Raw genomic sequence first — 26669 nt, forward strand, 5'->3', positions numbered from 1 at the left:
ACGCCAAAAAATAATTTGGCTTTTACACAAGATGCTGCTGCATCACCCAGAACCAAATTCCAACTATGGCAACCACAGGGTGTAAAAAAAGCTAAAGGATTGATATTTAATATCCTAGTTTTTACACCACTTTTCTCCCCTCGCATGTTTGCTCCATTGTCATATCCTTGACCACGGCAATTTTTGATGTCCAAACCTGATTCCTCAATTTCCAGCAGTATGGTTTTAGTTAACTCTTCAGCTGTCGTTTTCTCAACTGGTAAAAATCCAATAAAATGCTCTTCAACATCTCCAGATATTTCATCAACATGTCGTAATACCACAGTCATCTGTTCAATGTGGCTCACATCCCTAGTGCAATCCAGAATTATGGAATAATATTTAGCTTGAAGAATTTTTTCAATTACTTTTTGCTTGACAAGTTTGGCCATCAATGAAATTAGTTCATTTTGTATGTTTTTTCCCAAGTAATGGTTGTGAATACGTTTCGCTTCAATTCGTTGCAAGTGTTCACGAAGAACAGGATCAAACCTTGCACAAAGCTTTATTAGATCGATAAAATTGCCACTATTCTCTTCCTCTAAATTATCTCTGTGTCCTCGAAATGGCAAGTTATGGCATGACAAGAATTGAACAGTGGCTATAAGCCTTTCCAGAATTTCATGCCAACGTTGCTTTTCCAGGAGTATTTGCTTTTGCACCGATGCATCAATAGTTTTCCCACATCTAAATCTTTTCTCAGTTTCCATCCATGTGATGATGTTCTTTAAGTGGTCAGAACTGTGTTCATGCAAACCAAGACGATTGCTCAGGTTCTTCCAGTCATTGCAGCCATTAGACACTAAAGCGCTCCCTAATGGTGAGAACAAACGACAGGCAAAACAGAAAACACAGTCCTTGCTTTTGGAATAAACTAACCAGCGCCGGTCTTGTGTTTCCTTGTTGCTTAGAACCCTGGTGTAATGAAAGGTAGAAAAATGTCTTTTTCCACTGTCTAATGGAAAAGTTAAATTTTCTTCCCTTACTGGTCCTTTCTGTATAAAACAGATTCGGTCTTTATCTTCCACTGGAAAAGTCCATTCTCCAGGATCATAACTTAGAGGCTGATATGTAGACTCTGATTGCTCAGAATCAGGAACACTAGGTCTTTCTTGAATTCCTTCTTCTGCGCTACCCCAAATGGCATACGATTCAGATTCAACAGAAGTGCTTGGCTGTGAATCATCTTCTATTTCAGTCAAAACTGATTCCATCGTCTCGTGTTGATGCTCAGGCACCTCTTGACTTGTATTTATCTTGCCTGTCTTCAAAAACTTATGCATAGAGCCACGTAGCTCTTGTTTGCATTCCTCAAAAGCAATATTCTTTTTTCTTTTTTGGTGACCAGATTCAAATTTTCGCCCTTTGTCACGTTCTCTTCCACCTTTTTGCATATTTGTTTTAAATTTATGGAAAACTAAAGTAAATTCTGCTAATCTAGTAATTACACACAGTGTACTAACACACAATTTTAGAACAAAATAAACAAAATGGTAAAAAGACCAATGCTGGAACAGAATTTAATTGATTGAAGTGATTTCTGCTTCTGGTCTCTCAATTGGTCAAACTGTTTTCATGCTAAATCACTTGCTGTTGTCACACCCTTTATAAGCAAACAAATTCACTGGTTAACAAGGGTACTTGCATAATGAGTTTTTCAGTGTATATCTGACAAAAAGCTAAGAGGCAGTCCAATCCAGTTAAGAGGTAGTCCGATCTGTGGGACAGTCAAACCCAGCTGAGGGACAGTCAAACCCAGCTGAGGGACAGCCAAACCCAGCTGAGGGACAGCCAAACCCAGCTGAGGGACAGCCAAACCCAGCTGAGGGACAGTCAAACCCAGCTGAGGGACAGCCAAACCCAGCTGAGGGACAGCCAAACCCATGAGGGATAGTCAAATCCAGCTGAGGGATAGTCAAATCCAGCTGAGGGATAGTCCAATCCAGCTAAGGGAGTGCGACAGTTCAATCCAGCTATGGGACTGTGACAATCCAATCCACCTAAGAGACAGTCCAATCCAGCTAAGGGAAAGTCCCAGATAAGGGACAGTCCGACCCAGATAAGGGACAGTCCGACCCAGATAAGGGACAGTCCGGCCCAGCTAAGGGACAGTCCGGCCCAGCTAAGGGACAGTAACAGATAAGGGACAGCCTGACCCAGCTGAGGGACAGTCCAATATAGCCGAGGGACAGTCCAATCAGATGGGGGACAGGCCAATCAAGCTATGGGAGTGCGGCAGTTCAATCCAGCTATGGGACTGTGACAATCCAATCCACCTAACAAACAGTCCAATCCAGCTGAGGGATAGTCCAATCCGGCTGAGGGATAGTCCAATCCGGCTGAGGGATAGTCCAATCCGGCTGAGGGATAGTCCAATCCGGCTGAGGGATAGTCCAATCCAGCTAAGGGAGTGCGACAGTTCAATCCAGCTATGGGACTGTGACAATCCAATCCACCCAAGAGACAGTCCAATTCAGCTAAAGGACATTCCCAGATAATGGACAATCTGACCCATTTAAGGGACAGTCAATCCAGCTGAGGGACAGTCCAATCCAGTTGAGGGACAGGCCAATCCAGCTATGGGAGTGCGGCAGTTCAATCCAGCTATGGGACTGTGACAATCCAATCCACCTAACAGACAGTCCAATCCAACTAAGGGATAGTCCAATCCAGCTAAGGGAGTGTGACAGTTCAATCCAGCTATGGGACTGTGACAATCCAATCCACCCAATACACAGTCCTACTCAGTTAGGGACAGTGTGACCCATCTAAGGGACAGTCCAATCCAGTCAAGGGTCAGTCCAATCAGATGAGGGACAGGCCAATCCAGCTATGGGAGTGTGACAATCCAATCCACCTAAGGGACAGTCCGACCCAGCTGAGGGACAGTCCGACCCAGCTGAGGGACAGTCCGACCCAGCTGAGGGACAGTCCAATCCAGCTGAGGGACAGTCCAATCCAGCTGAGGGACAGTCCAATCCAGCTGAGGGTCAGGCCAATCTAGCTATGGGAATGTGACAGTTCAATCCAGCTATGGGACTGTGACAATCCAATCCACCTGAGAGACAGTCCAATCCAGTCAAGGGTCAGTCCAATCAGATGAGGGACAGGCCAATCCAGCTATGGGAGTGTGACAATCCAATCCACCTAAGGGACAGTCCGACCCAGCTGAGGGACAGTCCGACCCAGCTGAGGGACAGTCCGACCCAGCTGAGGGACAGTCCAATCCAGCTGAGGGACAGTCCAATCCAGCTGAGGGACAGTCCAATCCAGCTGAGGGTCAGGCCAATCTAGCTATGGGAGTGTGACAGTTCAATCCAGCTATGGGACTGTGACAATCCAATCCACCCAATACACAGTCCTACTCAGTTAAGGGACAGTGTGACCCATCTAAGGGACAGTCCAATCCAGTCAAGGGTCAGTCCAATCAGATGAGGGACAGGCCAATCCAGCTATGGGAGTGTGACAATCCAATCCACCTAAGGGACAGTCCCAGCTGAGGGACAGTCCAACCCAGCTGAGGGACAGTCCAATCCAGCTGAGGGACTGTGACAATCCAATCCACCTAAGGGACAGTCCAAACCAGCTAAGGGACAGCCCAATACAGCTATGGGAGTGTCACAGTTCAATCCAGGTATGGGACTGCGACAATCCAATTCACCTAAGGAATAGTCAAATCCAGCTAAGGGACAGTCCCAGCTAAGCGACAGTCCAATCCAGCTGAGGGACAGCCAAATTCAGCTATAGGAGTGTTACAGTTCAGTTCAGCTATGGGACTGCGACAATCCAGTACACCTAAGGGACAGTCCAAATCAGCTAAGGGATATAGTCATAGTCTGACCCAGCTGAGGGACATAGTCCAACCCAGGTGAGGGACATAGTCCAACCCATCCAATCCAGAAAAGGTACAGTCCCAGCTAAGGGACAGCTAAGCCCACCTGAGGGACAGTCCAAACCATGACACAAGAGAAGGTCAGAGACTGTGTATGAACAATGATACAGGAGATGGTCGGAGACTGTGTATGGACAATGATACAGGAGATGGTCGGAGACTGTGTGTCGACAATGATACAGGAGATGGTGAGAGACTATGCAGACAATAATACAGGAGATGGTGAGAGACTATGCAGACAATAATACAGGAGATGGTGAGAGACTATGCAGACAATAATACAGGAGATGGTCAGAGATTGTGCAGACAGTGCTACAGACGATGGTCAGTGCGGACAATGATACAGGAGATGGTTTTATTATGGTAATGACAAGCAAACTCTTACCTGGTTAACACGATATCAAACGTTGGAGCCACAGACAGGGAGCTGACAGACAATCACCCCAGAAAGATGCAGGAGATGGTCATAGACTGTGCGGAAAATTATACAGGAGATGGTCAGAGACTGCACAGCCATGATACAGGAGATGGTCAGAGACTGTGTGTGGACAATGATACAGGAGATGGTCAGAGACTGTATGTGGACAATGATACAGGAGATGGTCAGAGACTGTGCGGCCATGATACAGGAGGCAATCAGAGACTGTGTGGCCATGATACAGGAGACGGTCAGAAACTGTGCGGCCATGATACAGGAGACGGTCAGAGACTGTGTGGCCATGATACAGGAGACGGTCAGAGACTGTGCAGAAAATGATACAGGAGACAGTTTTATTATGGTAATGACAAGCAAACTCTTACCTTGCCAACACGGTATGAAAAGTTGGAGCCACAGACAGGGAGCTGACAGACAATCACACCACAAAGATACAGGAAATGGTCAGAGACTGTGCGGACAATGATACAGGAGACGGTCAGAGACTGCGCGGCTATGATAACAGAATGAGCATAATTGATAACTTATCAGTGTAATGCTTCTTCATCGTCAGCAGGTTTAGGGAGAGGGTAAATAAAACTGCTGTATTACTTAATTGTAATAAAAAAGGTGGTACTGTCACACCATTCTGTACTGTCTGGCAGAGGAATATGAATCACAAAAATAGCTGCACAGAATTATAAATCTTTTGGTGGAGGAAACATTTCACATATGTGTGTGAATATGTGTGTGAAAGCAGAACTGCAGCAAGATAATGAATTAAAATAATTAAAATGAAAAAGAAAATAATCCCTCCAGTTTGAATGACAGCCAGCCTCATTCAACGGCATTCAACTGGAATGTACATGCCCTCAGCCTGTCATTCAACAAGTAAGGAGAAGGGCACAATGATGATCCCATCCAGTGGTGGCTGGTGCTCAAATTTTTTTTGGGGGGGTGCAAACTGAAAAAAAAGCAGCAATTGCAGGCTCACTGTGCCCATCAAACACAGCCACTGTGTCATCAATTGCAGCCACTGTGCCATCAATTGCAGCCACTGTGCCATAAAACACAGTCACCAAGCCCATCAAATGCAGCCACTGTGCCATAAAACGCAGCCACTGAGCTCATCAATAGTTGTCACTGTGACAGGGTACAGTACAGACAACGATGATGAGACCAATAGACAGAGATTGGGTACAGTACAGACAGACAGCATGTCTAAGACGGAAAGGATGGAGTGTAATGGAAGCTAATAAAAAGTAATGGAAGTATTGGATAGGAAAGTTAGGAAAAGGTGAATATGATCCAGAAAGGAAGAGTCACCCATAATACTAAGCTTTTGCTGACTCGCACATTGTGGATCATGTTACAGGAAATGGATAAAGATATGGCTTGTGCCATGATGGGCCCATTAGCTACTAAGGTTCATAGAGAACCAACCTTCAGTATGGTGGAACTATTCTAAGCCCCTGTACACACCGACTGAAAATGTCCGATCGGACTGCGTTGTTGGATAATCCGACCGTGTGTGGGTTTCATCTGACTTTTTCTGTCGGAATGTCCGACCAACAAAGTTTAACAGCTGGATATAAAATTTTCCGACAACATGATCCGATCGGACTTGGTCCAATCGTTTGTAGAGAATTCCGATTGGACAAAGTGCCCAGATCAAATTACGAGATCAAAGCTATTGGCTACTAGCCGCAACGTAGTCCTGTCGCAACGATCGAACGTCATCACGTTCCGAACAATCGGATTTTCCAACAACTTTGTCCGACCGTGTGTATGCAACACCAGGGCTAATTCTATTGATCTAGCAAAAGGCATACCAAAACCTCAGTAAAGCAGATGACAAGTTATTCTTTTTTTTTTGGGGGGGAAAATAAAAGTGTCTTGTTAATCACTTGCTTACTGGGCACTTAAACCCCCCTCCTGCCCAGACCAATTTTCAGCTTTCAGCGCTGATGCGCTTTGAATGACAATTGCGCGGTCATACAACACTGTACCCAAATGAAATTTTTATCATTTTTTTCCCACAAATAGAGCTTTCTTTTGGTGGTATTTAGTTACAGCTCGGAGTTTTATTTTTTACTAATAAAAATTACAATAAATCATGTTTAATAGTTTGTTATAAAATTTTGCAAACAGGTCATTTTTCTCCTTCATTGAAATGCACTGATGAGGCAGCACTGGTGGGCACTGATAGGCACGGTTAAGGTGGCACCAATAGGCACAGATAAGGCGATACTGATAGGCACAGAAAAGGCAGCACTGATGGGCACAGATAAGGCGGCACTGATGGGCAAAATGGGCACAGATAAGATGGCACGGATGGGTGGCACGGATGGGCACGGATAGGTACCACTGATAGATGGGACTGATGGGCACTGATAGGTGGCACTGATAGGTGGCACTGCTGGGCACTGAGGGGCAGCACTGATGGGCACTGTTAGATGACGCTGATGGGCACGGATATGTGGCATATGAGGTGCAGCAGTGTTGTTGAGGCAGATTGTGGGCACTGATAGGTGGCACTGTGGGCACTGATAGGTGGCACTATGGGCACTGATAGGTGGCACTATGGGCACTGATGGGTGGCACTACAGGCACTAAGGGCCGGTACTGATGGGTGGCACTTTTACTTTAATTAGGTTGCACTGGCAGGGGGCAGGTGGGTACTGATAACTTGGCCGTGATCGGGGCCGATCATGGCCGCCGGTGATCGGCTTTTTTTTTTACTGGCTCTGTTGTGATCACATGATCAGCTGTCATTGGCTGACAGCTGATCACGTGGTAAGGGGTCGGGATCGGCCCCTTGCTCCGATCCGTGATCAGGCGAGTCTCATAGACTCGCCGATCACAGAGCTCGCCACGCGCGCCCCTCAGGGGGCACACAGGCCGCTCGTGCACGGGACGACGTCAATAGACGTGGTCCCGGGAAAGCAGGTCCACGCTGTAGCCGTCATTCGGCTATAGCGCGGATCTCAAGCGGTTAAAGATACATGAATGAATAGGTCAACATTTTCAAAAGATTCATTTCAGAAAAGAAGCACTTTGCCATGAATGCAGAAAACAATTTAAACTCCTCCAATAATTCATAATAGGACTTGTGGATGCATTGCTGTAGTTTTTTTCACACGCACACACACACACACATATATGTATATATATATATATATATATATATATACATATATATATATATATATATATATATATATACACACACATACATATATATATATATATATATATATATATATATATATATATATATATATACATATATGTGTGTGTGCGTGTGAAAAAAAACTACAGCAATGCATCCACAAGTCCTATTATGAATTATTGGAGGAGTTTAAATTGTTTTCTGCATTCATGGCAAAGTGCTTCCTAAGTTCCTTATATATATATATATATATATATATATATATATATATATATATATATATATATATATATATATATATATATATATATATATATATATATATATATATATATATATATATATATATATAAATATTAATATTAATTTATAGTTAGAATACCTGCTCCTGCTCCTCGCCTCGGTCCCCTGCTAAAGCCAGCAGGACAGGGAGGAGCAATACACGATGTTCTCTCTCTGCTTGCAGCAGTGCAATCTGGGAGTTGTAGTCTCACTGTCTCTGCAGAGCACAGGCACCAGATGGCCCTATTGAAGTCTGTGTGCTGTGCTCTGTTGGAGAACTACAACTCCCGCCATGCATTGGGGCCGCCATCGCTGACTTGGGGAAAGGCTGGAGGACGGCGCTGTGGCAGTGGAGCCTGCTATTGGATGCAGGCAGCTTGAGCCATGCCCAGCACCACCATCCACCATGATAGATTGTAGTCCCGCCTCGTCTGCCGCCGCGGATCGCGGCGGTGGCACGCCAGAAAGCACCGTGCACGAGTCAGCTCACCATGCGCAGAGCGCCCGCCGCCCGCTCACCCTGCCGCTTGCGAGTGCCGCCCAGTTACATAATGATGATGATGATGACAGTGAGTCAACACACAGACACACTGTCACACAACAACCGTAAATGCAATATGCAAATTAGGCAATCGCGCGACGGCGAGGCCCTTTCTGTGGGCGAGGCCTAAGGCAATCGCCTAATTTGCCTAATTAAAGGGCCGCCTCTGCGTCTCAGTTCTCTGAATATCCAGCACCATATGTGACTTATTTTCATCACTTTCGTACCTCGTGAAGGCCACCATCACTCACTGGCTGTCTAGGAACCGCAGAGTAAAGGCCCCGCCGTTTTAGTCTATCAATAGCTCTTTGATAATTCAGTAAACATATCTCGCTCGCTGGCTTTTACCTTCGCTTTGCCGGGGGAGGATAACGCAGCGCGATCAAAACAAGTCTTCTGCTCTTGTCACTTGCAACTCACCCATTATTCTTGGCAAGGAAGTCCTTCAAAGATTGCTCGCCTTAATAGACCTCTTGGCAGGTCCTTGTAAAAATGCTGGAAGATCAACGCACTGGGGGGGGGGGGGGGGGGGGAGTTACAAGTAGCACTCTGAAACTTTATGAAAAGTCGAGATATTCGCACCAATCGCTTGCGCCCTTCTGAATGAGACTGCAGATTTCGTTTTAAAGGGTCAATAAACAACTTAAGGTTGAACTACAGGTAGATGGAAAAGAGGCAAATGAATGTAGCTCTGTATTCATTAATACACCAGTAAAGGCCAATTCCACCACTTTAATGCCGCGTACACACGGTCGGAGAATCCGTCGGAATGTGTCCTATCGGACCGTGTCGTCAGATAATCTGACTGTGTGTGGTATGCATCGGATTGATTCCGTCTGAATCTCCGTCGGACCCAATTTTCCAACATGTTGGAAATATTTCCCGACCAACTGGGCCGGTCGGACATATTCCGATCATGTGTAGAGAATTTTGATCGGACCAAGTGCCACACATGCTCAGATCAAATTCCTACATCAAAGTTATTGGCTACTAGCCTGAATGTAGTCCCATCTTAACGAAATTACGTCATCACGTTCTGAAAGATCGGATTTTTCGCCAACTTGGCCCGACCGTGTGTATGCAACAGTTTCAGACAAGATCCAACGGACAAGATCCGACGGACAAAATCCGACGGGCAAAATCCGACGGATTTGGTTGTGGAAATCTCCGACCGTGTATACAGGGGCTTAGACCAGGCCTATTCTGACACTTCTCATCTTTGTAAAAATCTGCATTTTTATTTATTTTTTGCTAGAAAATTACTTAGAACCCACAAACATTATTTATTTTTTGGAGGAGAGACCCCAAAGAATAAAATGGTGGGTGTTGCAATTCTTTCTTTCACTTATTTAGTGTTTTCAAATTTTTGGGAAAAAAACACACTTTAATAAATTTTAGTGCACACAAACACAATGTAATGCCCGATTTGGTACCCCATCTAGGTGATAGGTGGCGGGTATCGGCTATAGCGGGCATCATCAGCGGGATCAAGCATTGTCAGCGGGATTGGGCATCATTAGCGGGATCGGGCATTGGCTTTGTCAGCTGGATCGGGCATAGTCAGCGAGATCAGGCATCGTCAGTGGGATAGGGCATCGTCAGCGGGAATGGGCATCATCAACGGGATCGGGCATCGGCTTTGTCAGCTGGATCGGGCATAGTCAGCGAGATCAGGCATCGTCAGCGGGATAGGGCATCGTCAGCGGGAATGGGCATCATCAACGGGATTGGGCATCGGCTTTGTCAGCTGGATCGGGCATCGCCAGCAGGATTGGGCATCGTCAGCGGTATAGGGCATCGGCTTTGTCAGAGGGATTGGGCATCGTCGGCAGGATTGGGCATCGTCAGTGTGATAGGGTATCGGCTTTGTCAGCTGGTTTGGGCATCGTCGGCAGGATTGGGCATCAGCAGTGGAATAGGGCATCAGCAGCGGGATTGGGCATCATCAGCGGGATAGGGGATCAGCAGCGGGATTGGGCATTGTCAGCAGGATAGGGCATCAGCAGCGGGATCGGGCGTTGGAAGCAGGATTGGGCATCTCCTCCATTCCCCCATCTTGGCGGCCGTGTGTCTCCTCCCCCCTCCTAGGCATCCAATAGGATTGCCTGTCATTTCAGTAGGAGGATCAGTGTTCCAACAGCGAATTTTCATTCACTGTTGTAACACACCTAGGTGGGCTACGTTCGCATTCAATGCGCCCCAAGCCCACCGTATTTTGAAGCCTATTACACCCTTGGAATTCATGCACCTGGCATCCTCAAAAGGGCCAGATGCATGGATGGGGGGGGGGGGGGTGGCACTCGTGCACCCTTAATGGACGGGCCACCTCTGCATTCAGCAAAACTGGAAACTGGAAGTGACTAAATAGTCATGGCTTCTGGTTTCTTAGAGCATAGCGATGTTCGGGAACATTCCGGTACCTGATCATCTCTAAGGGGTTTCGCTCGCACAGCTGCGTCATTCATTTACAGAGAAACACGCGTCAACGCAAATTCATTTTCCGTCATGGTGTGAATAAGACCAAAAACCCACCATCATTTGTTGGAGATATGAAGGTAGTGCCATTCAAAATTAGCACCGGGGGGGGGGGGGGGCCCGTACCTTTGGGTTTGCAGCAGGAACAATGGTGAAGGTAGTTGAGATAAAAACCTGTACTATCATAAATTCCACTTGTCATGTGTGAATAGAAAAGTTGACTGTTCGGGGAAGGATAAGACTTGTAAGGATGTGAGAAATACGCCGTGTGCACAGAGCAGATAACGTGTATTTGCCCAGCAGTTCGTAGGGTAACACCCAACCATGTGAGCTGAGCACCGTGGAATGTGTCCATGGCCAGGTGTCCTCCATTCAATGGATCACACTGAGCCTACCACAAACAAGTCTTCGTAAATGGGAATATTCCAAAGACACATAAATGGCGCTTATTTACATAAAAGAAAAGTAAGCAGAGGTGACTTCCCTTTAACACATTTTCTGTTCTGTAAACTGGCCAATCCAGTAAAATAACACAACCATACCTTCTTCTGCAACATACAAGGGTTCTTCAAAACGTTTCCACACTTTTTTTTTAACTCTATTAAATATAAAAAAAAGTGTGGAAACGTTTTGAAGACTCCTCGTACTAGCCGCCTGGCTGTCTCTGGTTTTAAAGCTATCCTATCATCAGATACACCATATTGTCAAAAGTATTGTGACGCCTGCCTTATGAACTTTATGAACACATATGAACTTTAATGGCACCCCAGTCTTATGCCGCCTACAGACGATCGGGTTTTTCCAATAAGAAAATCGTGGATTTTTTGCCTGAAGGTTGTCGGCTCAAACTTGTCTTGCATACACACAGCCAGACAAATGTTAGGCCAACAATTCCGACACAGCGGTGTAGTGGTTAGCACTCTTACCTAGCAGTAAGAAGGGTCGTTGGTTCAAATCCCAACAGCGACTCTACCTGCCTGGAGTTTGCATGTTCTCCCTGTGCCTGCGTGGGTTTCCTCCGGGTATTCCAGTTTCCTCCCACAGTCCAAAGGCATGCAGGTTGATTGGCTTCTGTCCAAAATTGGCCCTAGTATATAAATGGGGACCTCGGATTGTGGGCTCCTTGAGGGTAGGGACTGATGCGAGTGTGCGATGTACAGGGACAATTGTAGAAACTCAGGGTGGACTGGTGTCTTTATTCAACCTTACTAACTATGAAACTATAAGTCCAAAAGTAAGAACGTGGTGACGTACAACGAGCCGATAAAAAGGAAGTTCAATAGTCATGTGATATCTCCATTACAAAAGTTTTGCAAGACCGAGCGCTTCCAACTCGTACATGGTTCCTGAGCATGCGTGAACTTTTGTGCGCAAACTTTTGTGTCCACACGATCGGACCTTTCCGACAACAAAGTTTTGTTGGCGGAAAAATTTGAGAACCTGCTAAGAGAAAATTGAGTACTTTTTTTATTTGCACTAACATATCATTTTTCATGGACGAGCATTTCGGGGTGTGACCCCTTCTTCAGGGTCCAAGCAGTACCGATTCACAAAAGTTTTAGCAGAAGGTAAAACGTTAAAACCAAACAAAACAAAAAAAATAAAAAATATCTGAAGGAAAGGAAAAAGAAAAACAAACACATACAAATCAATAGAACCTGCTAAGAAACATTTGTTGGTGGAAATTTCGAACAGCAAATGTCCGATGAAGCGTAGACGCGGTCGGACTTTCCGACAACAAGTTCGCATCCAACATTTCCCGCTGGAAAACCCGACCGTAGTGCGTAGGGTTCAATATTGAGTTGGCCTACCCTTTGCAACTATAACAGCTTCAACTCTTCTGGGAAGGCCGTCCACAAGGTTTAGGAGTGTGTCTATGGGAATGTTTGACCGTTCTTCCAGAAGAGCATTTGTGAGGTCAGGCACTGATGTTGGACAAGAAGTCCTGGCTCACAGTCTCCCCTCTAATTTATTCTTAAAGTGTTCTATTGGGTTGAGTTCAGGCCAGTCAAGTTCCTCCACCCCAAACTGGCTCATCCAGGTCTTTATGGACCTTGCTTTGGGCACCGGTCCAACTCATTTGGTGGAGGGGGGATTATGGTGTGGGGTTGTTTATCAAGGGTTGGGCTTGGCCCTTTAGTTCCAGTAAGGGGAACTCTTAAGGCGTCAGCATACTTAGCCCTTGTACACACGGTCGGACATTCCGACAACCAAATCCATCGGATTTTGTCCGACGGATTTTGTCCGAAACTGTTGCATACACACAGTCGGACAAAGTTGTCAGAAAATCAGATCGTACGTAATGTGATGACGTTATTTCGTTAGGATGGGACTACGTTCAGGCTAGTAGCCAATAGCTTTGGTCTAGGAATTTGATCTGAGCATGCGTGGCACTTTGTCCGATCGGAGTTCTCTACACATGATCGGACAAAGTCCGATCGGATCATGTTATCGGAAAATTTTATAGCCCAGCTGGAAAACTTGGTCCGTCGGATATTCCGACGCAAACAGTCCGATGGAACCCACACACTGTCGGATTATCCGACAACACTGTCCGATCGGACATTTTCGGTCGGAATGTCCGACTGTGTGTACAAGGGCTAATGGTGTCAGCATACCAAGACATTTTGGGCAATTGCATGCTCCCGACATTGTAGGAACAGTTTGGGGATGGCCCTATCTTGTTCCAACATGGCTGCTCACCAGTGCAGACACACAGAGCAGGATTCTAATGGAGGAGCCAGGAGCGCAAAGTGGGGGAACCCAAGAAGAGGAGGATCAAGGCTGCCCTGTGCAAAACCTTGTAAATCATGACATTACTGTACAATCACTTTAAACGTCCCATCTAAAGGCTATGTGTGGCAGCAAAGAGGGTGGGCTTGCCTATATGCTGCATATATATATATGCGTCCATGGGCAGCGGCAGACCACGGGAGGGAGCATTCTCACAGCCACAGCTCCTGGCCTCTAGTATGGATCGGGAGCTGTGGGACTGGAGGTACAGAATTTAGAGGAGCAGCATGGAAGGGAAGACGGAGGTTTGAGGATAGCAGGGCTGACAGCAAGTTGCAATCTTCTATGTGAGCGGAGAATCATTCGGAGTAATAAACGTTCGCATGCTCAACTGTAATACCTCTGTTCGGCTACATTAAAACCAGCTGGAACAAATCTCTATTTCCAGATCATTTAGAATCCAGGTTTTCAGCTTCCACCTTACCTGTCAGCAGACTCTGTCCTCTCTAACCCTCCGGATGCTTCCCGCCCCGTATACTTTCATCAATCGTTACAAATCGTTTCTTTCAAAGCAGAGAAACAAAGGTTCAATTTGCATTGCAACGCATTGTACTGCACGTTAACACGCGTCATAATGCCGCTCGACACATGTTGATGGGCATTATGGGGCCTGGATGTGCAGCATGACACATGTTGACGGGCAGTTTTTATTTTTTTTAACCACTTCAGCCCTGGAAGGTTTTACCCCCCCCCCCCTTCATGGCCAGGCCATTTTTTGCGATACTGACAATTGCATGGTCGTGCGAGCCTGTACCTAAGCAAAATTTATGGGTTTTTTTTCCCCACAAATAGACCTTTCTTTTGGTGGTATTTGATCACCTCGGCGGCTTTTATTTTTTTGCGCTATAAACAAAAAAAAAAGAGTGACAATTTTGAAAACAAAAACAATATTTTTTACTTTCTTCTACAAAACATATCCAATAATTTTTTTTTTTTTTTTAAATCTTCATCAATTTAGGCCAATATGTATTCTGCTGCATGTTTGTGCTAAAAAATAATAAGCGTATATTGATTGGTTTGCGCTAAAGCTATCGCATTGACAAACTATGGAATATTTTCATATTATTTTTATTAATTTATTTATTTTACTAGTAATGGCGGCGATCAGCGATTTTTAGTGGGACTGCGACATTGCGGCGGACAAATCGGACACCTAACTGGCATGTTTGACACTTTTTTGGGAACCAATGACATTATTACAGTGATCAGTGCTAAAAAAATATGCATTGTTACTGTACTAATGACACTGGCAGGGAAGGGGTTAACACCAGGGGCGATCAAAGGGTTAAGTGTGTCCTTAGAGGGTGCTTACTAACTATGTGTGGGATGGACTGACTGGGGAGAACACAGAGATCCGTGTTCCTGCTCAGGTGGAACACAAGATCACTGTGTTCTTCCCTGTCAGAACGGAGATCTGCCTTTTTTACATAGGCAGATTGCTGTTCTGCCTCTCTGGGGAACGATCAGCAGGTCCTCCTGATTGGCTCCCCCTCTGGCCAATCAGTGTGCATGCGCCTCCGCTATCTATTGCAAAAAAATGACGTACAGGTACTTAGTTTTGCGCAATAGAGCTGCCCTGAGGCAGTATATCTGTGGTAGGCGGTCTTTAACTGGTTAATAAAGGAATAGTCAAAAATGGTCTCTGAACCCCCCCCCCCCCCCCAGCCCTGAAGCACCTCTGCCTCTTCCCATAACCCTGGGCTGTGGTTGTGGGGGTCTGAAGTTGGGGGGCTTATCAGAATCTGGAAGCCCCCTTTAACTGGTATGGTTCAAGTGGGGAAGGGGGCGCTCGCCCCCCCTCCCTCCTTTCCTGACCTGCCAGCTGCATGCTTGGATAAGGGCCTGATATGGATTGGAGGGGGAGGGGGGCTCCATGCTGTTTTTTTTTCCTGAATTTTCCATTGCCATTCTTTTCTTTTTTTTTTTTTTTTTTTTTCAATATTTTTATTCAAATTTTCGACAAGAGAAATTACAAGTTCAGTATCTAACAATGAAGATACTTAAAAGTACAAAAAAACAATACGAAACAATTCAAGTAGAGAGACGAAGAAGGAAAAACTGGCAGTACATGTGTAAAGTTGCGAGGGCACTTCAAATAGTTACTGGCCCACCCCCTCCAGGTAGTCGCCCTGGATCTTGCTTCATTTAGGGGTCAAGAGGCACACATCCGAGCGCTTATTATCCAACCCTCCCTTTTGACTTCAGTACTAAAATAAATCCTAAATAAATGATAATAAAAAAAAAAAAAGGTACTGGCACATTTGTTTTCAGGTGTACTCCAATAAAGAAGGAAAAGAAGAAAAGTAACTATAGTAAGACGGGGTAAAGAAATAGAGGATAAAAAGCAAAGAAAAAGAAAAAGAGGAAGAAGAAGAAGAAGAGGAAGAAAAAGGGGGATGCACTCCAGTTCCCAGGGACCGCCCCCCAGCCACTCACAAGAAAAACCCCGCCATTCTTTTCTTTACATTCATCTGTCAGCAAGGAAGCCCGCTGACAGCTGATGAGTCTTCGGTTGTTAAGGACGTGGCAGCCGGCAGCCGGCTTCCCTGCCTGCTCTTTAACAACCAGCTATTCTTCACGCAGAATTGGAATCGGTCGATCATTGTTTTAACTGATCCGAATAGGAATCGTTCCAAAAATTTGGAATTTGTTAGAAAATGAATAAACAAAAACAAAATTAGGCGAATTTCAATGAAATCTGGTACTATTTCATTCGGAGCTTCGGATACATCTCAGAATAACCAAAATCGATGGTTTTGGTCCAGCTTACGTTTGGACCAAAAACGAATTGCCCATGTCTAACTGCTATGAGCAGACCGTGGCTAGAATTCCCTATGCCCAAGGAGCTGTTTATGGATCTCTCGAGAAGCCTTCTGCCATTCTTCTCACTTCTCTCACTTGCTCCCTCCTCCATGGCCCCCATTTTGGGCAATTTCTGACTTTGTGCGGAGGAAGTACAAAGACATGGGTTAAAAAGGAAGTTCTTTGGAGAAGCATGGAGTTTGGGGGGTTACCAGAAACAAGATAGAAGGTAAGGTTGTCCACAGGATCAGGCAGGAAGCTGTCTAGCGTCTCAGGTTGCACAATAAGAAGAGCTACTGCCAGATGCAAGAGAAGTACTGGGTTCAGATCCAGATCCTGACATTGATCAAATATAGGTAAATGCCCATATTTGCCCATATCATTGACCTAATGTGGCATGTTAGGTCAATGATTTGACAAGCATCCTTGCCCTTTGTATGCATGCAACTGTGGGGAATCTCCTGCCTACAACTCTTTGGCCCATAAATAACAGCTGTCTTCTGGATGACCCCAAGTTCATGTTGTAGGACAGGCACATCTCCATTTCATCGGCTCCACAACATATGGGGAACTTGGCAGGGTTGCAGAGTGTACAGGAGCTTACAAGCTCACTAGATTTATGGCAGGATGACCAGTAATTTTGATGCACTAAATGAACAGATATAATAATATTTAAGAAACCAAATAAGAGCAAATAAGAGAAGTCAGTTCACCATTCAGATAACGGGCTGCACACTGAAGGCGTTCAACTCTAGCCAAGGTTTATTGCAATGACAACACACTGCTCGCTCCCTACCAAAACCATACCCCCAACATGTTTGACCCACAGTAGGGCTTAATTATGGATGGTGTACTCCATTGAAGTAAGAGAAGACTCAAAGGCCTTGGTGTCTGACTGATTGCAGGACATCGAGGAGGATACAGGATGCGAGTGGTGGAAGGGGTTGGGTTAGGGTTGCCACCAGGCATGTACTGGCCATCGGGACTACAGGGAGTTTCCCGGTGGGCCGATGGCTTAGTGGGCCACTCTGATGTAAGGGGGCTGGTGATGGGACACTCTGATGTAAGGGGGCTGCTAATGAGACACTCTGATGTAAGGGGGTGCTGATGGGACACTCTGATGTAAGGGGGCTGCTCATGGGACACTCTGATGTAAGGGGGCTGGTGATGGGACACTCTGATGTAAGGGGGCTGCTCATGGGACACTCTGATGTAAGGGGGCTGCTGATGGGACATTTTGATGTAAGGGGGTGCTGATGGGACACTCTGATGTAAGGGGGCTGGTAATGGGACACTCTGATGTAAGGGGGCTGCTCATGGGACACTCTGATGTAGGGGGGCTGCTAATGAGTCACTCTGATGTAAGGGGATGCTGATGGGACACTCTGATGTAAGGGTGCTGCTCATGGGACACTCTGATGTAAGGGGGCTGCTCATGGGACACTCTGATGTAAGGGGGCTAGTAATGGGACACTCTGATGTAAGGGGATGCTGATGGGACACTCTGATGTAAGGTGCTGCTCATGGGACACTCTGATGTAAGGGGATGCTGATGGGACACTCTGATGTAAGGGTGCTGCTGATGGGACACTCTGATGTAAGGGTGCTGCTCATGGGACACTCTGATGTAGGGGGGCTGCTAATGAGACACTCTGATGTAAGGGGGTGCTGATGGGACACTCTGATGTAAGGGGGCTAGTAATGGGACACTCTGATGTAAGGGGATGCTGATGGGACACTCTGATGTAAGGGGGCTGCTCATGGGACACTCTGATGTAAGGGGGCTAGTAATGGGACACTCTGATGTAAGGGGATACTGATGGGACACTCTGATGTAAGGGGGCTAGTAATGGGACACTCTGATGTAAGGGGGATGGTGATGGGACACTCAAAATGTAAGTGGGCCGGTCTGGATGAAGTCAAGGGCCAAATTTCTGTCCCAGTCCAGCCCAGGTTGCCACCTTGTCTCTTTAAACCCGAAGACATATTAATTACACAGATTCTGTGGCTGATTATGGTGGTAATTAAACTCGGGGCCTCCTCTGCATTAAATTAGCCTCAGAACCTGTGTCATTAATATGTTTTTGGGTTTAAAGGGATGAGGTGGCAACCCTAGGTTGGGTTGATCTAAAAGAAGTTCACTGTTAGGTTTCACATACACTTTAAAGGCATGTTAACCAGTCTTGACTACAGTCTTAATATATATATAAGTAAAAGTAGTAGAAGAGCTGACCCTGACCATTCATACAGGCCAGGCTGCTTGCTGAGATCTTCCATCGATAATTGCACTTATTATTGTTGCGTCTGTTTTGAGCATTTCGGAATAACTCCATTAAAAATTGTGTGCCAGACTAAAGTAACAGAACGCCTTAATGGCATAATAAAGAGTTATACGGCAGATGTGATTGACTTCAAGCATCTCTGGTCAAATGTTCCCAGGTGTTAAGTTAAATGAAATGACTAGGGAAGTCTCGGTTTTTTTTTTCCCCGGCTAGCCCCAACCCGGTACCGAGCCATTCCCAGATGCCAGTGTCTGGTTTTCATAAAGCCTTTGCCTGCCTGCTTAATTTCTGGCGCAAGACACATAAAATGAAGCTTTAGGCAAGTAATTAAAACTCAGGTTTGCCCAATTAGGCAACTAATTGGCAGAACAGGCTCCTTTAATTACTTTTTTTTATGGCCTCGCAAACCAAAATGTTTTCGTTGAGAGCATGACAATGATGTCAGTGTAAATAAAACGATAGAATTTTTGTGGCAGAATAGGATGGGACGCTTTTAAAGGGGCTCCCTGGATGGGATCCGAGTCGTCTCTATTGGTAAACCAATTTACGGCTGTAAATAGGTCATTAATGGTGTGGGGTAAGGCCGGGGCTGCTTCTTTGGAGGAAAGCAAATGTTTTGCTTTTCCTGGTGAGATGGGACCAGTATGAAATGCGGTATTATCCAGCTAAGGCAGTGGTCTTCAAACTGTACCCCCGGGGCCGGGGGTTACAAGCCCTTTGCTTGCTTTTATCTAGTCTTTGGGACAGTACAGTATGTCATCCACTAGTACCAACAATGACACATAATTTCCTTCACTGACATCAACAATGGGGCCCAATGATACCAAATATGGGGCACAATTCATCCAACTGTCACCAAAAATGGGAGCCAATTTCTCCCAATGACACCAACAATAGGGCCTAATGACACCAATGATGGGGGTACAATTTCTCACAACAAGGGGGCACTATTTCTCCCAAATGACACCAACAATAGGGCCCAATGACATCAATGATGGGGTAAAATTTCTCCCAACAAGGGGACACTATTTCTCCCAATGACACCAACAATAGGGCCCAATGGCATCAATGATGGGGTAAAATTTCTCCCAACAAGGGGGCACTATTTCTCCCAATGACACCAATAATGGGGCCCAATGACACCAACAATGGGGGAAAATATCCTGCCACTGACACCAACGATGGAGCTCAATTTCTCCCATTGACACCAATGATGGTGCCCAATGACACCAACGATGGTGCACAGATCCTGCCACTGACACCACTGATGGAGCTCAATTTCTCCCATTGACACCAACGATGGTGCCCAATGACACCAACGATGGTGCACAGATCCTGTTACTGACATAAACGATGGGGCCCAGAGATATCAAAGATGGGACACAGATCCTCCTACTGACACCAATGATGGGGCACAATTCCTCCCTGACACCAACAATGGACTTTTTTTTTTCCCCACTGACGTCGGCACTTTTCAACTTTTCTACACCCAATGGTCATAGTCTGGCCCCACTAAAGGACAGTAAACTGGCCCTTTCTTTAGAAAGTTTGGAGACCCTTGAACTAAGGGATGGGTTATTGGCAATGACGTCTACAGGTTATCTGTACTGAGCAAACGCATCTAATTTTTGTTCTGTAGAGGTGTGGAGGTCATCCAGGAGGAGTCCTTTGACCACTGTGGGGGACCAAGGAAATTGACACCCCGGGAAGTGCCAGTTTCTTGGGACAGACTCACACTGCTTTTGAAACATTCTTTTATGTGTATTATGTGCACACATTTTTAGGCTTGAGCGTGTCTTAGCCAATGGCCAAAGGCAGAAGAAGAGGCAAAAAAAAAGTGCCTGTTATGTGCACCTTTTAGGCTGTTTATAAGCTCCCATTGAAATGTATTGAGGAGGATTTCTCAACCAGGGTTCCATAGTACCCTAAGGTTCCTTCAGAGGTTGATAGGGGTTCCTTGAGCAATGAGCAATTTCTGCCTCTCAGATAAGTTCCCACTGACACCATTAATCTTTTTAGCTATCTGTAAAGGGGGTAATTCCTACCGATAACCACAAGTGTAAGGAGCATTCTTCCTACTGACCATCACACCTAATGAGTTGTAGATATAGTCATTTATAGTAGGGGTTCCCTGAGACCGGAAAGTTATTCCAAGGGTTCCTCTGTGTTGAAAAGGTTGAGGAAGGCTGCTGTAGGGGCTAAAAACACGCAGCTCTGCCCCGAAGAAGTTTATTTACTTTTTCGGGGGATAAACTTCAAGTGACTTGGCGCTCAGGTGTGAACGGGCACCATAAGATACAATAGGAACCCTCATGTTGACCGTTAAAGCACTTCTAGAAAAGTGCTTCCAATCTCTCAGATATGAGCCAAGCCTTGGAAGACTTCAAATGCCGATTTCACTCGAACGTAGCGGCTTCAAGCTGCATGGGCAACAGGATAGGTGAGCAATCTGTTTTTTGGGGGGGCATATTTATTATTTATTTACATAGTTTCTCTAATTTAATACCAGCCTGTAATAGCCCCTCATGGCCAGGCTAGTTATTATCTTTCATTGCTGTGATAGTTTGACTGACCATTACTCCGTTATACAACACTGTACTCAAATTAATGTTTTTTATCATTTTTTTTAACTAAACAAAGCGTTTTTTTTTGGTGGCCTTCAAGAACCGTTGTTTTTTTATTTATTTTGTACTATATAATCGTAAAAAAAAAACAGGACATTACGGACATCACCAAAATGACCTCCTTTTTTTTTTTTGGAAAGAAGACACCCCCAAGGTGATCTTATTTTTTTGCCGCAATTTTTCGGAGTTGAAGAAACATTCTGGTGTTGACAGGGATAAAACCACAAACCAAAAACACGATTTCATTTATTTTTATCATTCAAATCAAACTCCCCCATCCATCCAGGTCTCCGTGCTTTATGCTGATGGGAAATCACCTTGAAAAAAAAAAACCCCCGCTAGCATTTTTGGCTTTGGCCATCTGGAGTAAGGGCAGATGATTCATGTAGCTTTTTCTTACTTGAATCTATCTGCCCTTAGCTCAGGCATGCACACAGGAGGGTGTACTTTGTTGAGATGGCCCCTCCTTCTCTCCTGAAGACTCCTGGGATGTATGACATCATTTTGGTCTAGGCCAGAAACCAGGAAGTAACTGAAGGAAAGTAAAAAAAATAATAAAAAAAGTTAAAAAAAAAATGTAAATACATGCCGGTTATCAGTTTTTCTTTTCTCACACTGACAACATTAGGAGAGAAGAAGAGAGCCGATAACCAGTGCAGTCCCAACAGTGCCCATCAGTGCTGCCAATCAGTGTACACCAGTGCTGTCAATCAGTGCCCACCAGTGCTGTCAATCAATGCCCACCAGTGCTGCCAATCAGTGTTTCCTCATCAGTGTCATCTATCAGTGCCCATCAATGCCGCCTACTAGTGCCTATCAGTGCCCATCAGTGCTGCCTATCAGTGCCCTTTAGTGCCGCTATCAGATCAGCTTCATCAGTGTCTCCTCATTGGTGTCCATCAGTGCAGCCTATAAGTGCCCATCAGTGCTCTCTCATCAGTGCCCATCAGTGCAGCCTTATCAGTGCCCATTAGTGCAGCCTCATCAGTGCCCATCAGTGCAGCCTCATCAACGCCCATCAGGGCAGCCTCATCAGTGCACATTAGTGCTGCCTCATCAGTGCCCATCAGTGCAGCCTTTATAGGCACCCATCAGTCCTGCCTCATCAGTGCCCATCAGTGCAGCCTCATCGATACACATCAGTGCTGCCTCATCAGTGCAGCCTCATCAGTGCCCATCAGTGTAGCCTCATCAGTGCCCATCAGTGCAGCCTTTATCGGTGCCCATCAGTGCAGCCTCATTAACGCCCATCAGGGCAGCCTCATCAGTGCACATTAGTGCTGCCTCATCAGTGCCCATCAGTGCAGCCTTTATAGGCACCCATCAGTCCTGCCTCATCAGTGCCCATCAGTGCAGCCTCATCGATACACATCAGTGCTGCCTCATCAGTGCAGCCTCATCAGTGCCCATCAGTGTAGCCTCATCAGTGCCCATCAGTGCAGCCTTTATCGGTGCCCATCAGTGCAGCCTCATCAACGCCCATCAGGGCAGCCTCATCAGTGCACATTAGTGCTGCCTCATCAGTGCCCATCAGTGCAGCCTTTATAGGCACCCATCAGTCCTGCCTCATCAGTGCCCATCAGTGCTACCTCATCAACGCATACCAGTGAAGGGGAAAAATTACCTGTTTTTATCCTCAACATTTTCGCTCCTCATTTAGCAAAAAAAAAAAAAAGAAAGAAATACGTAGCAGTGATTAAATACCACCAAAAGAAAGCTCTATTTGTGTGAAAAAAATAATAAAAATGTTGCATAGGTACAGTGTAGAACGACTGCGCAATTGTCATTCAAAATGGCCTGGGCAGGAAGGGGATGAAAGTGGCCGGTAGGCAAGCGGTTAACCACCCACTGAAATCCACTGTAAATCGAAGGCCATAGTGGGTATTCCAGAGGCCCATAGAAGGGTGGCAACACTGCTGCTCCATATATATAGTGCATGCATAGGCAGCGTTTTCACCCTATTGGTGAAAGTGAGTGGGGGGGGGGGCGGGGGGCAAGAATAAAAAAAAAAAATTTTCAGTAATTCCTAAATATTGGGGGGGAAAAAAGGAATAAGAAAATAAATAAATGAAATAAGAAAAAAAAGAAAAGAAAAAGGAATAAGAAAATAAATAAATAAATGAAATGAGAAAAAAAGAAAAGAAAAAGGAATAAGAAAATAAATAAATAAATGAAATGAGAAAAAAAGAAAAGAAAAAGGAATAAGAAAATAAATAAATAAATGAAATAAAAAAAAAAAAAAAAAAGGAATAAAAAAAAAAGCAATGCGTATTTTTTTTTTTTTATTTTTTTTTTTAGGTTTTACGACCAGTTTTGCCGAATAGCCATCATGTATCCATCACCTATTGACACAATATTACCATGAGGTTCATTCTCTGCACAATCCTGGCCAGCAAAAAAAAAAACGCTTTTCTCCGGCAAACTCCCGACGTTGATCAATGGCGAACTCTCTTAACTTGAAAATTAAAAAAAAAGGAAAAAAAGATCGCTATCCCGCGTTCACAAACAGAGACCTTAAATTAAATAAACAGCCTGCGCGGCACTAGATCACATTGAACTGTAAAATAAACCTTCTGACGCAACACTCCATCTCATTATTACCTAAATGTAAAGGAAACCATTTTTAACAGACACTACAAAGGCGGCGCCCCCCCCCCCAACGCCACCGCCGCTAAATGAGACCTTGATTGGCTTATACGGTTAGTGCCAAATGGACAAGCTGAAGTTTGTTAAGCACCACTTGCCGTCATTATGTCACCCTTCGTAAGCTTTGTACCTTTCAATGGGCTTGTTGTAAATAGAATAATCACCGCTAAACAAAAAAAAACAAAAAAATCTTAGCCGGTGACATCTACTTAAAGGAAGTTTAATTCAATGAGGAAAATAGGAATACCGTTAAAGCTGAACTCCGGAGAACGAAAAATTTTCATTCAAATATATTCCTCAAAAACTATTTAAAAAAAAAAGGATATAATTCCACTTTGTGTGCACCAAATGCCTTTGCAAACCCAGATATTACCATGTAAAAGCAGCAGTGACATCATCACCATCATCATCGCTGTGTGTTGTACATGGCCTGTGCAGCAGCAGGCTCCACCCACTGCAGAAGGAGTGGAGACGAGGCCAGTCACCCTGCACAAGGACTCAGAGCAGTAGTGGCCGGTCTATTATACACTGGGTTACTGCACAGATCTTAAAAAGTGTATTAAAAAAAAAATTATAAATAAAATAGCATCACGAATATTCCCCATAATGTTTTTTTTTTTTTTTTCCTATGGTTGTTAGCTCCTTCTAGTGGCCGTAATGCATTATTTTCCTTCAACACATCAATCAGGACAGTACTGCATTATGGCCACTAGAAGGAGCTGACGATCATTGGGAAATAAATATATTAAACAGGTTACGGAGTTTATTGATGAAAGAGGTGAGTTGTTCTTTATAAATAGACCCCCCCCCCCCCCCAAGACTCAAGGAAGAATACACATGATGCCTATGTTTTCTGCTTATATCAGAGTTTTTTTTTCCTATGGATTTTAGCTCCTTCTAGTGCAGTACATTGGATCATAGGAAATACATATAATTAAACATGTTATATTCACGAAGGCGGTGCTTTTTTTTTATTTATTTTTTTATAAATAGGAAGAATACATATCACTGCTTATATCAGAGATTTTTTCCTATGGTTTTTAGCTCCTTCCAGTGGCTATATTGAAGTACATTGGGTCATAGGAAATAAATATATTAAATGTCATATTCATGAAGGCGGTGCATTTTTATTTATTTTTTAATAAATAGGAAGAACACATATAACTGCTTATATCAGAGCTTTTTTCCTATGGTTTTTAGCGCCTTCTAGTGGCCATATTGAAGTACATTGGGTCATAGGAAATAAATATATTAAATGTCATATTCATGAAGGCGGTACATTTTTATTTATTTTTTAATAAATAGGAAGAACACATATAACTGCTTATATCAGAGCTTTTTTTCCTATGGTTTTTAGCGCCTTCTAGTGGCCATATTGCAGTACATTGGATCATAAGATAAATATATTAAACATGTTATATTCACGAAGGCGGTGCTTTTATTTTTATTTTTTTTTTATAAATAGGAAGAATACATATCACTGCTTAGATCAGAGCTTTTTTTTTCCTATGGATTTTAGCTCCTTCCAGTGGCCATATTGAAGTACATTGGGTCATAGGAAATAAATATATTAAATGTCATATTCATGAAGGCAGTGCATTTTTATTTATTTTTTATAAATAGGAAGAATACATATGACTGCTTATGTCAGCGCTTTTTTCCTATGATTTTTAGCTCCTTCTAGTGGCCATATTGCAGTACATTGGGTCATAGGAAATACATATAATTAAACATGTTATATTCATGAAGGCGGTGCTTTTTTTTTTTATTTATTTTTTTATAAATAGGAAGAATACATATCACTGCTTATATCAGAGATTTTTTCCTATGGTTTTTAGCTCCTTCTAGTGGCCATATTGAAGTACATTGGGTCATAGGAAATAAATATATTAAATGTCATATTCATGAAGGCGGTGCATTTTTTATTTTTTTATTTTTTAATAAATAGGAAGAACACATATAACTGCTTATATCAGAGCTTTTTTTCCTATGGTTTTTAGCGCCTTCTAGTGGCCATATTGCAGTACATTGGATCATAAGAAATAAATATATTAAACATGTTATATTCACGAAGGCGGTGCTTTTTTTTTTTTTTTTTTTTTTTAAATAAATAGGAAGAATACATATGACTGCTTATGTCACCCTTCGTAAGCTTTGTACCTTTCAATGGGCTTGTTGTAAATAGAATAAAGTTCATGTGCGATAAAGGCAGGTGTCTCAATACTTTTGGTAATGTAGTGTGTATTAAACCTGTTACAGAATTTATTAATGATGGCTGTGTGATTTTTTTTTAATAAATAGACCTCCAAGATTCAAGGAAGAATACACGTGACTCTTATGCCAACTGCTTATACCAAAGTTCAGCTTTAATGCCGTGTACACACGAGGGGGTTTTTCAGTCGGAATAAACTCTGATGGTTTCTCCGACGGAATTCCGCTCAAGCTGTCTTGCATACACATGGTCACACCAAAGTCCGACCGCCGAGAACGCGGAGACGTACAACACGTACGACGGGACTAGAAAAAGGAAGTTCAATGGCCAGTAGCCAATAGCTTCCGTCTCGTACTTGCTTCAGAGCATGCGTCGTTTTTGTTACGTTGGAACAGCATACAGGTTTTCCCGATAGGAATTGGTTCCATCTGAAAAATGTAGAACATGTTCTCTTTCTAGGTCCGTCAGAATTTTCGCCGTAAAAGTTTGATGGG

The 26669-nt window shown here is 44.2% G+C and overlaps 1 protein-coding gene across 3 annotated transcripts in view; it reads left to right on the plus strand.

Moving 5' to 3' along the window:
• Positions 1 to 26669, plus strand: part of PRDM16 (PR/SET domain 16) — a 941382-nt gene that overhangs the window by 712758 nt on the left and 201955 nt on the right. The gene's annotated exons all lie outside the window — the stretch shown is intronic.

The sequence above is a fragment of the Lithobates pipiens genome, unplaced genomic scaffold (assembly GCF_037356315.1).
Source record: "Lithobates pipiens isolate NorthernLeopardFrog02 unplaced genomic scaffold, aLitPip1_a1.2 Scaffold_27, whole genome shotgun sequence".
In the NCBI taxonomy this organism is placed as follows: domain Eukaryota; kingdom Metazoa; phylum Chordata; class Amphibia; order Anura; family Ranidae; genus Lithobates; species Lithobates pipiens.